Below are 13,659 nucleotides of genomic sequence, written 5' to 3'. Positions count from 1 at the left end.
GGTGCACTGAAATGTAAAATGTTATATGTTTCTTATTTACTCTGGGCGATATGTACAAAATTTTAGAATTTTAAATTTGAGTGGGACTGGAGATAACATAATTAATCAGTGGCAGAGTGTGGACTGAAACCCAGGCTTCCTGATACCTAGTTTAGTTCTCTTCCTGCTATCCTGTACTGGGCTTTCTAATTTAGCAGCCAAGAGAGATTTAATTGTAATTGCTGATTGTGGTCTCCTTAAAATTTTAAAGTTTTCTTTATTTAGCTGTAAATGCATGTAAATTTTTTCTTTATTTAGTTGTGTGAATTTCCTCTGCCTTGTGTCTTCCAAGGCGTTTGGGCTGTTTTAACTTCGATTACGGCTGGTTGCAGTGGCTCACGCTTGTAATCTCGAAACTTTCGGAGGCCGAGGCTGGCGGATCACGAGGTCAGGAGTTCGAGACCATCCTGGCCAACATGGTGAACCCCCTCTTTACTAAAAATACAAAAATTAATCAGGTGTGGTGGCATGCACTTATAGTCCCAGCTACTTGGGAGGCTGAGCAGAAGAGTCACTTGAACCCTGGAGGCGGAGGCTGCAGTGAGCCGAGATCGTGCCGCTGCACTCCAGCCTGGGCGACAGAGCAAACCTCTGTCTTAATTAAAAAAAAGTTAAATTAGATGGCTGATCATTTATGATTTAAAAAGTCATTTATTACACTGACTTAAAAATATGTCATTCTTATAGACTTTGTATCACAATGCAGAAAAAGTATCTAATTCAGGTTTTGAGCCATTGATTCATTAGCAGTGACAATGAGGATATGTTTCCACTCCAAAACAGGATTAGATGCAACTTCCTAGATTATTATAGACTGCCTTGCCTACTCTCACGGCTGTCTTGAGGCACCAAGGGGATATGCGTGGAAGCACTCTGAAAAACATAAAGTGACATAACAGTATGTTTTGCTTTCATTCATGAATCTTCTAATTGTATATTAGAGACTTTTTGTTGTAAGACATTTTGCTATGTGAGCTTATAGATTGAAATAGATTTGGGGCTGAGTGTGGTGGCTCACACCTGTAATCCCAGCACTTTGGGAGGCTGAGGGGGGGTAGATCACGAGGTCAGAAGTTTGAGACCAGCTGACCAATATGGTGAAACCCCATCTGTACTAAAAATACAAAAATTAGCCGGGTGTGGTGGTGCGTGCCTGTAGTCCCAGCTACTCAGGAGGCTGAGGCAGGAGAATCACTTGAACCTGGGAGGCGGAGGTTGCAGTGAGCCAAGATGGTGCTACTGCACTCCAGCCTGGGCGAAAGAGTGAGACTCCGTCTCAAAAAAAAAAAAAAAAGAAAGAAAGAAATGGATTTGGATAGGCCAAAAATGTGACTGGGTCAAGGAAAACACTTAAATCCATCAAGGCCTTGCTATTAGTAAAATATGGAGTGTGTGGATAGTGGAAAATAAGTATAGTGTGCTAGTGCCTTAGAATGTAAAGGGAAATAATAGGCAGACTAGAAAATTTTGTCTGTGTTTCATATCCAGCCTATCCATTCTTTTGTCAGTTGTACTGAAGCACCTACTAAGGACAAGGTACTTTGTCAGACATCAAAGATATTACTATCACAATAAGTAAGACAAGATGCTATTTCTGTCCTCCAGGAACTTACAGGGCAAGGCACTTACAGATGAGATACAGCATAGGTTAATAAATGTTTGTAGTTTGGAATGTGCCACGTTATTGAGCTTGCTGAAAAAGGTGTAATCTTGGTTAAGTTTATTTACTGACTTAAATGTATTAATATTATCTTGGTCCACTTTTTAAACTTTAAAACATATAAAATATACATTAAAATATTTTGAGATAAATATATTTTAAAATATATAACTAAATCTTAAAATATATATAGATAGTATATTTATGTTTATTTTTAAGATAACAGGTCTATTCTACTTGGTAAGTCATCTGAACATTCCGTACCTTACTACATTAATATTAGAGAGCTATCAAAGAAAGGGCATTGCTGCTGTGATGTCACCCAGAAGTTAGTTTTTGGTGCCTGCCTCCCGCCTGCCTGCCTGCCTGCCTGCCTGCCTGCCTGCCTGCCTGCCTGCCTGCCTGCCTGCCTTCCTTCCTTCCTTCCTTCCTTCCTTCCTTCCTTCCTTCCTTCCTTCCTTCCTCCCTCCCTCCCTCCCTCCCTCCCTCCCTCCCTCCCTCCCTCCCTCCCTCCCTCCCTCCCTCTCTCTCTCTTTCTTTCTTTCTTTCGACAAGGTGTCACTCTGTCACTCAGGCTGGAGTGCAGTGGTACAATCACACACAGCTCACTGCAGCCTTGACCTCCTGGCCTCAAGTGATCTTCCTGTCTTAGCCTCCCAAGTAGCTGGGACTACAGACTTGTGCCAAAACACACAGCAAATTATTTTTTGTAGAGGTAGGGTCTCCCTGTGTTGCCTAGGCTGGTCTCAAGCTCCTGGGCTCAAGTAATCCTCCTGTCTTAGCCTTCCAAAGTGCTGGGATTGCAGACGTAAGCCACTGCTCCCAGCCTGGTATATTTCTGAAGAGCAGAAACCTGGGTTTGAATCCTTGCCTCGCCACTTACTAGCTGTGGAACTTATGTATGCCACAGTTTCCTCATCTGTAAAATTGGAATAAAAATATCTACCTCACAGTTGTTATGAGGATTGAATTTGTTAATATATGTAACAGCACTTAACTCTGTTTCTGGCACACATTAAACACTGTTATCAGTGTTGCAGGCTATAGTAATAATCATCACCATCATCATCATTGTTATTATTTGGCAGAATAAGAGTAAATTGGGTAAGGTTTCAAGAATGGATTTTCTCCTTTTCAAGCCCTGAAAATTGCTCTAAACTAAAGGTAGACAAAGGAAGGAAATTAAACCTTTGTTGATCATCAGCTATGTGCCAGGCAGTGCACTGGTATTTTACTTGCGTTCTCATTTATTCCTTACACCAGTGCTGTGAAGTAGATTAGAAAACAGGCTCGGAGAAGTTAAGGAAGGTCTTGTAATAAATGGACACCATGATGATGACTGGTCTCTGTTACTCCACATCATGTGCTCTTTTCTTGCATGAGCCAGACAGCCCCTGAGAGTTCAGCATGTTTCAGTAACAGGTAAGCTTGGAATATGGCCTCCTGACTTTGGGAACTTCCTTTCTAATGACCGTTTAAAGGGATGTCATCCACATTTTTAGTCAGTTCCTACTGTAGTGATTTGTTTTATATATCTGTAATTTCACTTCCAACCCATTTAAAAGTATATTGCAGTAGTGTAAATGATATAAGTGGGACCTGGATAGAAAATATTTGAATGTGTGGAATCTTATTAATAGTTTTCAGCGTTGAGCTGATTTATTATAATTTCCCAGTGTTCAGGATCACCATCGTAATTATTGAAGTTGCTAATCTTCACATTTATTAATATAACTTTCCTAGGGCTTTAAGCCTAAACTCCATATGGTTACGTACATGTCCTAGGTGCTACTTGGTATGGAACTGATTATTATAGTCAGCTTTGGGGGAGCATCCCAAATTAATTGGAATAACTTGGATTTAAATGTAATAAAGTTAACTTTAAATTTTTTGGTGTTCTTATATTGAAAGTAGGGTCATTTGAGGGACATTTTATGGATGTGAAACCCCTATCCATAAAGTGTCAGCTTAGCTTTTCATGGATATAGTTGCCTCAGAACCCCCGACCTAGAACTAGAAGTTGTAAGCTTTCCCTAAAAATATTTATTTGCTGGGTTTCATGATCTTGTAACCTCTTATGCTTCCTGGGACCTACTTTCTGGCCTCATGCCACTGATTTGCACCATAGTGCACCCACATGTGAAACTTGGCTCCCTCTTTGATTTTCAGAAAGGCACTATTCACACAGGGCATTTGCAGATTTTGTGTACCTACCTGAAGAAAGGGGCAAAATAGAGGTGGAGTGAGCCTGCCTTTGCATTAATGCAAACAACTTCCCTAGTAAAACATTCCTGTTCTTAAAATGTTTTCAGACCTCCCTTGACCCAAGAGCTTCACCCCCACCTAATCCCAGCTCTGCTCCATTATACTAACTCTTTTCTTCTTTATTCTTTCCCTCTCCTCCTCATTCTTCTCCCCATTCCTTTCAGCGATATAAAACCGAATTCTGCCTTGTCTAATGCAGAGCAATTTCCCTTTCTTGACAACCATTCTAGGGTCTTGACAGCCAGCCACTCTGCAGTGAACCACCTACTCCAAGGGAACTGTACATGAGTGATGGGAGCCCATATTATGGGAACATATTTTCTTTTCTTTTTTTTTATTTTGAGATGGACCTCGCTCTGTCGCCCAGGCTGGAGTGCAGTGGCGCGATCTCGGCTCACTGCAAGCTCCACCTCCTGGATTCACACCATTCTCTTGCCTCAGCCTCCCGAGTAGCTGGGACCACAGGTGCCTGCCGCCACGCCCTGCTATTTTTTTTTTTTTTTTGTATTTTTAGTAGAGACGGGGTTTCAAGATGTTAGCCTGGATTGGATTGTCTTGATCTCCTGACCTCATGATCCGCCCGTCTTGGCCTCCCAAAGTTCTGGGATTACAGACATGAGCCACTGCACCCAGCCGGGAACATATTTTCTTTTTTCTTAAAAAAATATATATATTCTCCAATTATAAAACTTTTAATTAAAAAGTAAATTTTAATGTTGATAATGCAAACTTGTTAAGGGCAGAAAGATAACACATAAGGCTGTTACTTCACACTTGGAGGGTTGCACAGCAGGCTCACAGAGGCGCTCCTCACTTCCCAGACGGGGCGGCGGGCGCCTGGCCGGGAACATATTTTCTTAAAGTTTCTTCCAAGAGGAAATCTGTGTTAGCTGTTCGGGTGACACAATAGAGAATCTTCTTTCCTCTTACAGTGGTGGCCCAGCTTGCCGATCTCAAGCTTAATACTGAGTCCTGCTTCCTGATAAGGTGTCAGAAACCTTAAACATGCTTATGCATGTAATTTGTCCAAATCATAAACTCTAGATGTCTTTGGCTAATATATTGTCCTTGTATACAGAATATATACCGCTTTTAAAGAAGCATGGCACTTACATATAGGTCATAAACCCACTTAGCACAAAAGAATCACCTCATGCCATCTTGTTATTTTATATTTCACTTATGCTAAAATAATTTTAGCTTTTGATATTCAAGTATTTTTGTTACCATGAATTTGTGTGTTTTTTTCTGAGTTTCAGATTGTATGCAAATATAATGTGTAATTTTTAAGACCTAAAACAAATGCAGAAGTGCATTTTTCAGGAAGTAAACCTTTAATACTTCCATTGATAGATCAGTCTACCCATAAGTGACTGACTCTTTGGTTACTCTTAGCTAAAAAGAAAGATCACAGTTTTTTTCACTGTTACATCAGTTTTAAGGACTTGTCGGGAGTTTAATGCATTGTAATATACTGGTCCTTTTTTGAATTTGTAATTACAATTCATGAAATTGCTTTTTTCTTGCCCTGTATTAGCCCAGCCTTACAGATGGTTTCCCACTTATAGGTAATAGAGAAGAGGAAACCTAACCAATGACTGTGGAATAATATGGAAGAAGATGGAAAAACCTTGTTTAATGGGTAAGAAATAAAAACTGTAATAAAATGTTATTATGAAAGCTATTTGTAATAATAGTATTATGTGTGGCTGAGGTTGGCATACTATGAGGGTAACTGATCATTTACTGTTTGTCTTACTCCATTCTGAACTTTCACCGCTTACTTTCATCTTAACCTTGTGAATTTTTTAGTACCACGAATTAACTTAAGCTATGAGGGGACACAGCCATATTTGAAGTTAAAATGGGACCTAAAGACCAGCAACCATACTAAAACAAGTCTAGGATAGGTCTTAAAACTTACTGGTGGCAAGATAGAGCTCATATCTGTCATGACCTGTCAAGAATAATTATCTACCCCTTCTTTTTCTCCAAATGCTATCATTTGCTATGATGTTTGTCCCACCACGGGGATCCCGTTCATTTGAGCAAGTGCAGATGTGTGTCTGGTGGTAATCAGATATAATTCTGCTTTGGGAGGTTGAGGTGGGAGGATGACTTGAGGCCAGGAATTCTTTTATTTATTTATTTAGTTTTGAGATGGAGTCTTGCTCTGTCACCCAGGCTGGAGTGCAGTGGTGTGATCTCAGCTCACTGCAACCTCTGCCTCGCGGGTGCAAGCAATTAATTCTCTTGCCTCAGCCTCCTAACTAGTTGGGACTACAGGCATCCACCACGACCCCTGGCTCATTTTTGTATTTTTGTAGAAATGGGGTTTCATGGTGTTGGCCAGGCTGGTCTTAAATTCCTGACCTCAAGTGATGTGCCCACCTTGTGCTGGGATGTGCCTCCCAAAGTGCTGGGATTACAGGCGTGAGCCACTGCGCCTGGCTGAGACCAGGAATTCTAGACAAGCCTGGGCAATATAGTAAGACCTCATCTGTACCAAAAAAAAAAAAAAAGCCAGGTGTGATGGCTAGCTACTTGGGAGGCTAAGGTGAGAGTACTGCTTGAGCCCAGGGAACTGAGGCTGCAGCGAAGTATAATCATTCCACTGCCCTCCAGCCTGGGCAACAGAGTAAGACCTTCTTGAAGAAATAGGATTCTACAGAAAGCCCAGTAAAAGGTTTGACTAAATTTATGAGATATAAAATTTTTTGTTTTGTTTTGTTTTGTTTTGTTGAGGCGGAGTCTTGCTCTGTCACCCAGGCTGGAGTGCAGTGGCCGGAACTCAGCTCACTGCAAGCTCTGCCTCCCAGGTTCCCGCCATTCTCCTGCCTCAGCCTCCGGAGTAGCTGAGACTACAGGCGTCTGCCACCTCGCCCGGCTAGTTTTTTGTATTTTTTAGTAGAGACGAGGTTTCACCGTGTTAGCCAGGATGGTCTCGATCTCCTGACCTCGTGATCCGCCCGTCTCGGCCTCCCAAAGTGCTGGGATTACAGGCTTGAGCCACTGCGCCCGGCCTAAAATTTTTTAAAATTATGCAAGTTAATACATTCATGTCAATAATTTAAAACTACCAGATAACTACAATCCTCTACCTGAATCTTACCCTTCTCCCAGAATCTATAAGTATATGGCATGTATTTGTGCAACCTTCTTTGCCTAGTGGTTAAAAACATGGATTTGGAGCCAGACCGTTTTTAACCAGTCACTATTAACTTGACATTTCGGCATGTTATCTCTGTGCCTCAATTCCTTGGATATAAGGTGAGGACAATAAAATGCTATCTCATAGCAATTGATTTGTTAATCCATATAAAAAACTTGAAATAATGTCTGGAACGAAGTAAGTGTTTAGTAAATGTTAACTATAATTCTCATATGTATCTCAATTAGCATTTTTATGTAGCAGCCATCCACACATAAATTTTTCTCTGATACATTCTAAGAGTTAAACCATCTCAGATAAGGTTAAACATGGTGGCAAAAGCTTTTTAGTTTTTTTCATGAAAAATTTTCTTTTTGACTTCATCTCTAAGTATGCTGCTAGACTATGTGTGAGAATAAAGTTCTATACCTTTACCTTTTACTGTATATCTTATAGTGTATATGATATTTATATATAAATGAACAACTATCTTCAGCCTAACATAGGTTCATCTTGCCTGTAAAAGTATCTTATAAAGCAGGATACACAATTCTCTTGTTTCTAGATAGCTATGTCAAATGCTGTGCTGTGTTTCTGTCAATCTATTTTGAAGGACGTGCCTTCTTGAGTTTTTTTTCTTTTCTATTTTTTTTTTTTTTTTTTTTTTGAGATGGAGTCTTGCTCTGTAGCCCAGGCTGGAGTGCAGTGGCGTGATCTCAGCTCACTGCAACCTCCACCTCCTGGGTTCACGACATTCTCCTGCCTCAGCCTCCCGAGTAGCTGGGACTACAGGCACCCGCCACCACACCAGGCTAATTTTGTTTCTGTATTTTTAGTAGAGACGAGGTTTCACTGTGTTAGCCAGGATGGTCTCGATCTCCTGACGTCGTGATCCGCCTGCCTTGGCCTCCCGAAGTGCTGGGATTACAGGCGTGAGCCACCACACCCGGCCTCTATTTTTTTTTTTAGATAATCTTCTTCTCTTTCCCAGACTGGTATGCAGTGGTACAGACTTGGTTCACTGCAACTTCCACCTCCCAGGTTTAAGCAATTCTTGTGCCTCAGCCTCCTGACTAGCTGGGATTACAGGTGTGTGCCACCATGCCCAGCTAATTTTTGTATTTTTAGTAGAGATGGAATCTCGCTGTGTTGGCCAGGCTGGTCTTGAACTCCTGGCCTCAAGTGATCCCACCTCGGCCTCCCAAAGTGCTGGGATTACAGGCATGAGCTACTGCATCCAGCCTGAAGGTTTTTTTTTTTTTTTCCTTTTTACACACAGGATCATAGTAGTTATTTTATTTTTTATTTAATTTAAAGAGACAAGTCTTGCTGTACTACCCAGCTGGCCTTTAACTCCTAGACTCAAGTGATCCACCTCTCTGAACCTCCTGAGTAGCTGGGACTATAGGTGCTCACCTGTACCTGGGCTAGAATCATAGTAGTTTTGAACATATTTCTGATACTGTTGTATGGTTTGTCAGCACTTTCTTAGGTGGTATAGACAATTAACTATTTTAAGAAGGAAGAACACTTACAAACAGTAATCTATTTTTATTGTTTCCTGTTATCTCAGTGTTAAAATTAAAAAACAAAAAAAAAGACTAGGAATAGAAACAGGCCAGGCGTGGTGGCTCACGCCTGTAATCCCAGCACTTTGGGAGGCCGAGGCAGGTGGATCACCTGAGGTGAGGAGTTCAAGACCAGCGTGACCAATATGATGAAACCCCATCTCTACTAAAAATACAAAAATTAGCCAGACGTGGTGGCGCATGCCTGTAATCCCAGCTACTTGGGAGGCTGAAACAGGAGAATTGCTTGAACCTGGGAGGCAGAGGTTGCAGTGAGCTGAGATTGCGCCACTGCACTCCAGCCTGGGGGACAGAGCAAGACTGTCTCAAAACAACAACAACAAAACAGAAACAGTAATCTCTTTTTAGTATTTCCCTCTTGAATTGCTCTGGATTAGATTAGATTATTATGGACTATTCTATCTGCTGTGACTATAGATAGTGAGGCTATTTTAGAAGGCTAAAATATACAAACAAGTTGGCTGGGCACGGTGGCTCATGCCTGTAATCCCAGCACTTTGGGAGGCCAAGGCGGGCGGATCACAAGGTCAGGAGTTCGAGATCAGCCTGACCAACATGGTGAAACCCCATCTCTACTAAAAATACAAAAATTAGATGGATGTGGTGGCACATGCCTGTAATCCCAGCTACTCAGGAGGCTGAAGCAGGAGACTCTCTTCAGCCCGGGAGGTGGAGGTTGCAGTGAGCCAAGATCGCGCTATTGCACTCTAGCCTGGCAACAGAGAGAGACTCCATCTCCAAATAAAATAAAATAAATAAAATAAAATAAAATAAAATAAATGTGTCAGACAATGTTTTAAGTGCCTTACTCATTTATTTATTATCTCATTTAATCCTGTCACTTATAAGGTAGATACTGTTATTGTCTTCATCTTAAAGCTGAGAAAAGTGAGGTGCAGATTGAGTAATTTGCTCAAAGTCACATTGCAAGTGACAGCTTCAGGATTTAAACCTAGGCCTATGCTATTGACCAGAGAGTGCTGGCCTAGTTAATAACTCTTATAAGGTTTACTATGGTTGTGAGAATTTAAATAAGACATAAAAACCAAATATCTCCTGAAAAAGTCACCATAACTATTGGGTTTTGTTTGCCTGTGTGAAGGAAAATTTGAAATCATGTATTTTAAGTATGGGAAAAATGATATGAGATGATTATTCATAAATAATTATTTTTCTTGACCATGCTTAAATGAATATTGCTGTTTTGCTTCATTATGAATCATTTATAGTAGATAGAAATCACCTAACTAAAGAACAACATATGTTTAGAAGGGATTAGAGTTGATTTGTAGATTGCCATTTAGCTGCTATTCATAGAAACATGCAGACAGAAAGATTGAACTGCGCAGCAGTTTGGAACTGATTGATAATTGGAAATTGCTCTTTCATCCTGTTAAATAATATTTGAGTGACAGTCAGCAGAAAGTTGTACAGGAGAAGAAAAGCCAGGAGAAAGGTGACTTACAGGTCATATAATTAGAATGTGATGGCCTAAAGAGTAAATGTGCATTAGAAATTGACATTTATATAGGAACTAGGAGGAAGTGTTGTATGTGGTTTTGTTCTGGGGTCTGACTTTTCTTCAAATAGCAATTCATTTCTTGTTAAAATATGGTGAAGTACAGAGTAAGCGACAGTTAAAGTAACAACAAGTACGCTAATAAAATGTCTTGGCCCTCCTGTGAGTATGGTTGCAGGTAGTCAGTGATGTTTTCCTCTTTTTCTCTCCATCTTTTTTTACCCCTTTCCTTTGTTTGAGAATCTCTTCTGAATATTGATGAAAGTTATGGCTCTTATTGTACGTATCTTTTAAAACAATGTCTTAAAGGGTGGTCTAGGGGCCCCTCGAGAACCTTTCAAGGGCTGATGAAGTTAAAACAATTTTCCTAACAATTCTAGAATTTCTACCCTCATTCTCTTACAAGTGTGCAATGAAGTTTTCCAGAGGCTACATAATGTACAATTGACTGAACGCAGAAGCAGATAGGAGAATATAGCTGTTTTCCTTAACCTAGACTTTAAAAGATTAACAAAAATGTAAAATAAGGCCACTCTTCTCATTAGATTTGCTGTGATAAGCTCTGTGGTTTCTTTCTATCTCAGAACATTGTAATGATCCCAGTGTGGGCTGAAAGTCATGATGTCTCTCCCGCTGATATGTACCAGACTCAGAATGTTGTTTGTATGAGTTGCTCCCAACTTTGGACAGGCCCTTTCATGTTCTTTGAACCTTTTGTTTTACAGTATTAACTGAACACCTACTGTGTTCTAGCCCTGTTCTATTAAAGCAGAAAAATCTCTACCATCATGGAGCTTATGTGCTATTAACAGCTTCCATTTTAGCCTTTGAGTTCTTTGCCTAGACACAGCTGCCTCTTTAGGGGAATCTCAGAGTTGATAGCACTAGTGTGTCTCAGTGGCTGAGTGCTGAGGATAGAGTGGCTTGACATTTTGCGAATTTTGATTATTAAAAAAGGCACCATACAGGGCCGGGTGCAGTGGCTCACGCCTGTAATCCCAGCACTTTGGGAGGCCGAGGTGGGCGAATCACGGAGTCAGGAGATCGAGACCATCCTCACTAACACTGTGAAACCCCATCTCTACTAAAAATACAAAAATTAGCTGGGCGTGGTGGTGAGCACCTGTAGTCCCAGCTACTTGGGAGGCTGAGGCAGGAGAACTGCTTGAACCTGGGAGGCGGAGGTTTTTCTGTGAGCCGAGATCGCGCCATTGCACTCCAGCCTGGCGACAGAGGGAGACTCTGTCTCAAAAAAAAATAAAGGCATGCTTTGGAAGGCTGAGGTGGGAGGATTGTGTTCTTTTTTTTTTTTTTTTTTGAGACGGAGTTTCGCTCTGTCACCCAGGCTGGAGTGCTATGGCGCAATCTTGGCTCACTGCAAGCTCTGGTTCCCGGGTTCACACCATTCTCCTGCCTCAACTTCCCAAGAAGCTGGGACTACAGGCGCCCACCACCACGCCTGGCTAATTTTTTGTATTTTTTAGTAGATACGGGATTTCATCATGTTAGCCAGGATGGTCTCGATCTCCTGACCTCGTGATCCACCCACCTTGGCCTCCCAAAGTGCTGGGATTACAGGCAGAAGCCACCATGCCCGGCGAGGTCAGGAGTTCTACACCATCCAGGGGCAACATAGTTAGACCCTGACTCAGGGCGAAAAAAAAGGCCAGGCATGGTGGCATGCATCTGTAGTCCTAGCTACTCAGGAAGTTGAGGCAGGAGGATAGCTTGAGCTCAGGAGTTCAAGGTTACAGTGTGCTGTAATCACATCACTGCACTTAAGCCTGGGCAATAGAGCAAGACCCCGTCTCTTAAAAAAAAAAAACAAAAAACAAACAACAGCAACAACAAAAAACAAGCCAAGCATGGTGGCCTCATACCTATACTCTCAGTATTTAGGGAGGCAGAAGCCAGAGGATTGCTTGAACCCAGGAGTTTGTTTGAGACCAGCCTGGGCAATATAGTGTGACCCACTCTCCAAAAATAAAAATAAATAAAAACATAACAAAGGCACAACATGGTTTAGGATTTTTCAAATTTTACGTGGAACCCCAGTGTAACAATAAAGATGGGCCTATCCTCTTATTCTTGTGGTTGATTTTACCTTGTTTTGCTTTCAGAGTTAGTGCTAGTTTTGTCAAGAAATAAAGAAAATGAGGGCTGGGCGCGGTGGCTTATGCCTGTAATCCCTACACTTTGGGATGCTGAGGCGGGTGGAACACCTGAGGTCAGGAATTCAAGACCAGCCTGGCCAACATGGTGAAACCCCATCTCTACAAAAAATACAAAAATTAGCCAGGCATGATGGCGGGTGCCTGTAATCCCAGCTACTCGGGAGGCTGAGGCAGGAGAATTGCTTGAACCCAGGAGGCAAAGGCTGCAACAAGCCGAGATTGCGCCACTGCACTCCCACCTGGGCGACAGAGCAAGACTCCGTCTCAAAAAATAAAGAAAGAAAAAAAGAAAATGAGATACCAATGGATGTTAAATTTATTCTTTTTTTTTTTTTAAGAAAAATATTCTTAAATGCATGAGATTTTCTTTTCCTGGTAAGTTGCTCCCCAAACCCTGTAATTTATTTAATAGATTTTTATACAAAAAGATACGACTTGGCTCATTAGATTGAGTCACTTAATACTGACTTGAAGGTTAACTAATATGGCTGTCAGACTCTTTGCTCACTGGCTAGATGTCTGTCTTATCACTCACTAACTTCAGCCATTTCTAAGTACTGACAACTGGAATGCCATTAGAATATTAATGGAGCCGGGCGCGGTGGCTCAAGCCTGTAATTCCAGCACTTTGGGAGGCCGAGGCGGGCGGATCACGAGGTCAGAAGATCGAGACCATCCTGGCTAACCCGGTGAAACCCCGTCTCTACTAAAAAATACAAAAAACTAGCCGGGCGAGGTGGCGGGCGCCTGTAGTCCCAGCTACTCGGGAGGCTGAGGCAGGAGAATGGCGTAAACCCGGGAGGCGGAGCTTGCAGTGAGCTGAGTTCCGGCCACTGCACTCCAGCCTGGGCGACAAAGCGAGACTCCCTCTCAAAAAAAAAAAAAAAAAGAATATTAATGGAAAAAGAAACTGACATTTAAAACGTGAATGACTCAAATTTTTTTCCAAAGATTATTTTAATTTTAAAATACACTTTAATAGAAACTTTTTTTTTTAATTGAGTGGCATTTTGTCCTTCCCTTCATTGAAGGTATGAAAGGAGATTTTTTGTTTTGTTTTGTTTTGTTTTGAGACGGAGTCTCACTCTGTCACCTAGGACTGGAGTGTAGTGGCGCGATCTCTGCTCACTTCAATCTCCGCCTCCTGAGTTCAAGTGATTCTTGTGCCTCAGCCTCCTGAGTAGCTGCAATTACAGGTGTGTGCCACCATGCCTGGCTAATTTTTGTATTTTTAGTAGAGACAGGGTTTCACCATGTTGGCC

The 13,659-nt window shown here is 41.6% G+C and overlaps 1 protein-coding gene across 1 annotated transcript in view; it reads left to right on the top strand.

Annotated features, from left to right (window-relative positions):
• Positions 1 to 13,659, top strand: part of USP49 (ubiquitin specific peptidase 49) — a 111,880-nt gene that overhangs the window by 19,995 nt on the left and 78,226 nt on the right. The window contains exon 3 of the mRNA XM_030928524.1: positions 5,533 to 5,606. The gene's annotated coding sequence lies outside the window, so the exon portion shown is untranslated. The remainder of the gene's footprint in view (positions 1 to 5,532; positions 5,607 to 13,659) is intronic.

The sequence above is a fragment of the Rhinopithecus roxellana genome, chromosome 4 (assembly GCF_007565055.1).
Source record: "Rhinopithecus roxellana isolate Shanxi Qingling chromosome 4, ASM756505v1, whole genome shotgun sequence".
Lineage (NCBI taxonomy): Eukaryota > Metazoa > Chordata > Mammalia > Primates > Cercopithecidae > Rhinopithecus > Rhinopithecus roxellana.
This window is presented reverse-complemented; position numbering and strand designations above follow the sequence as displayed.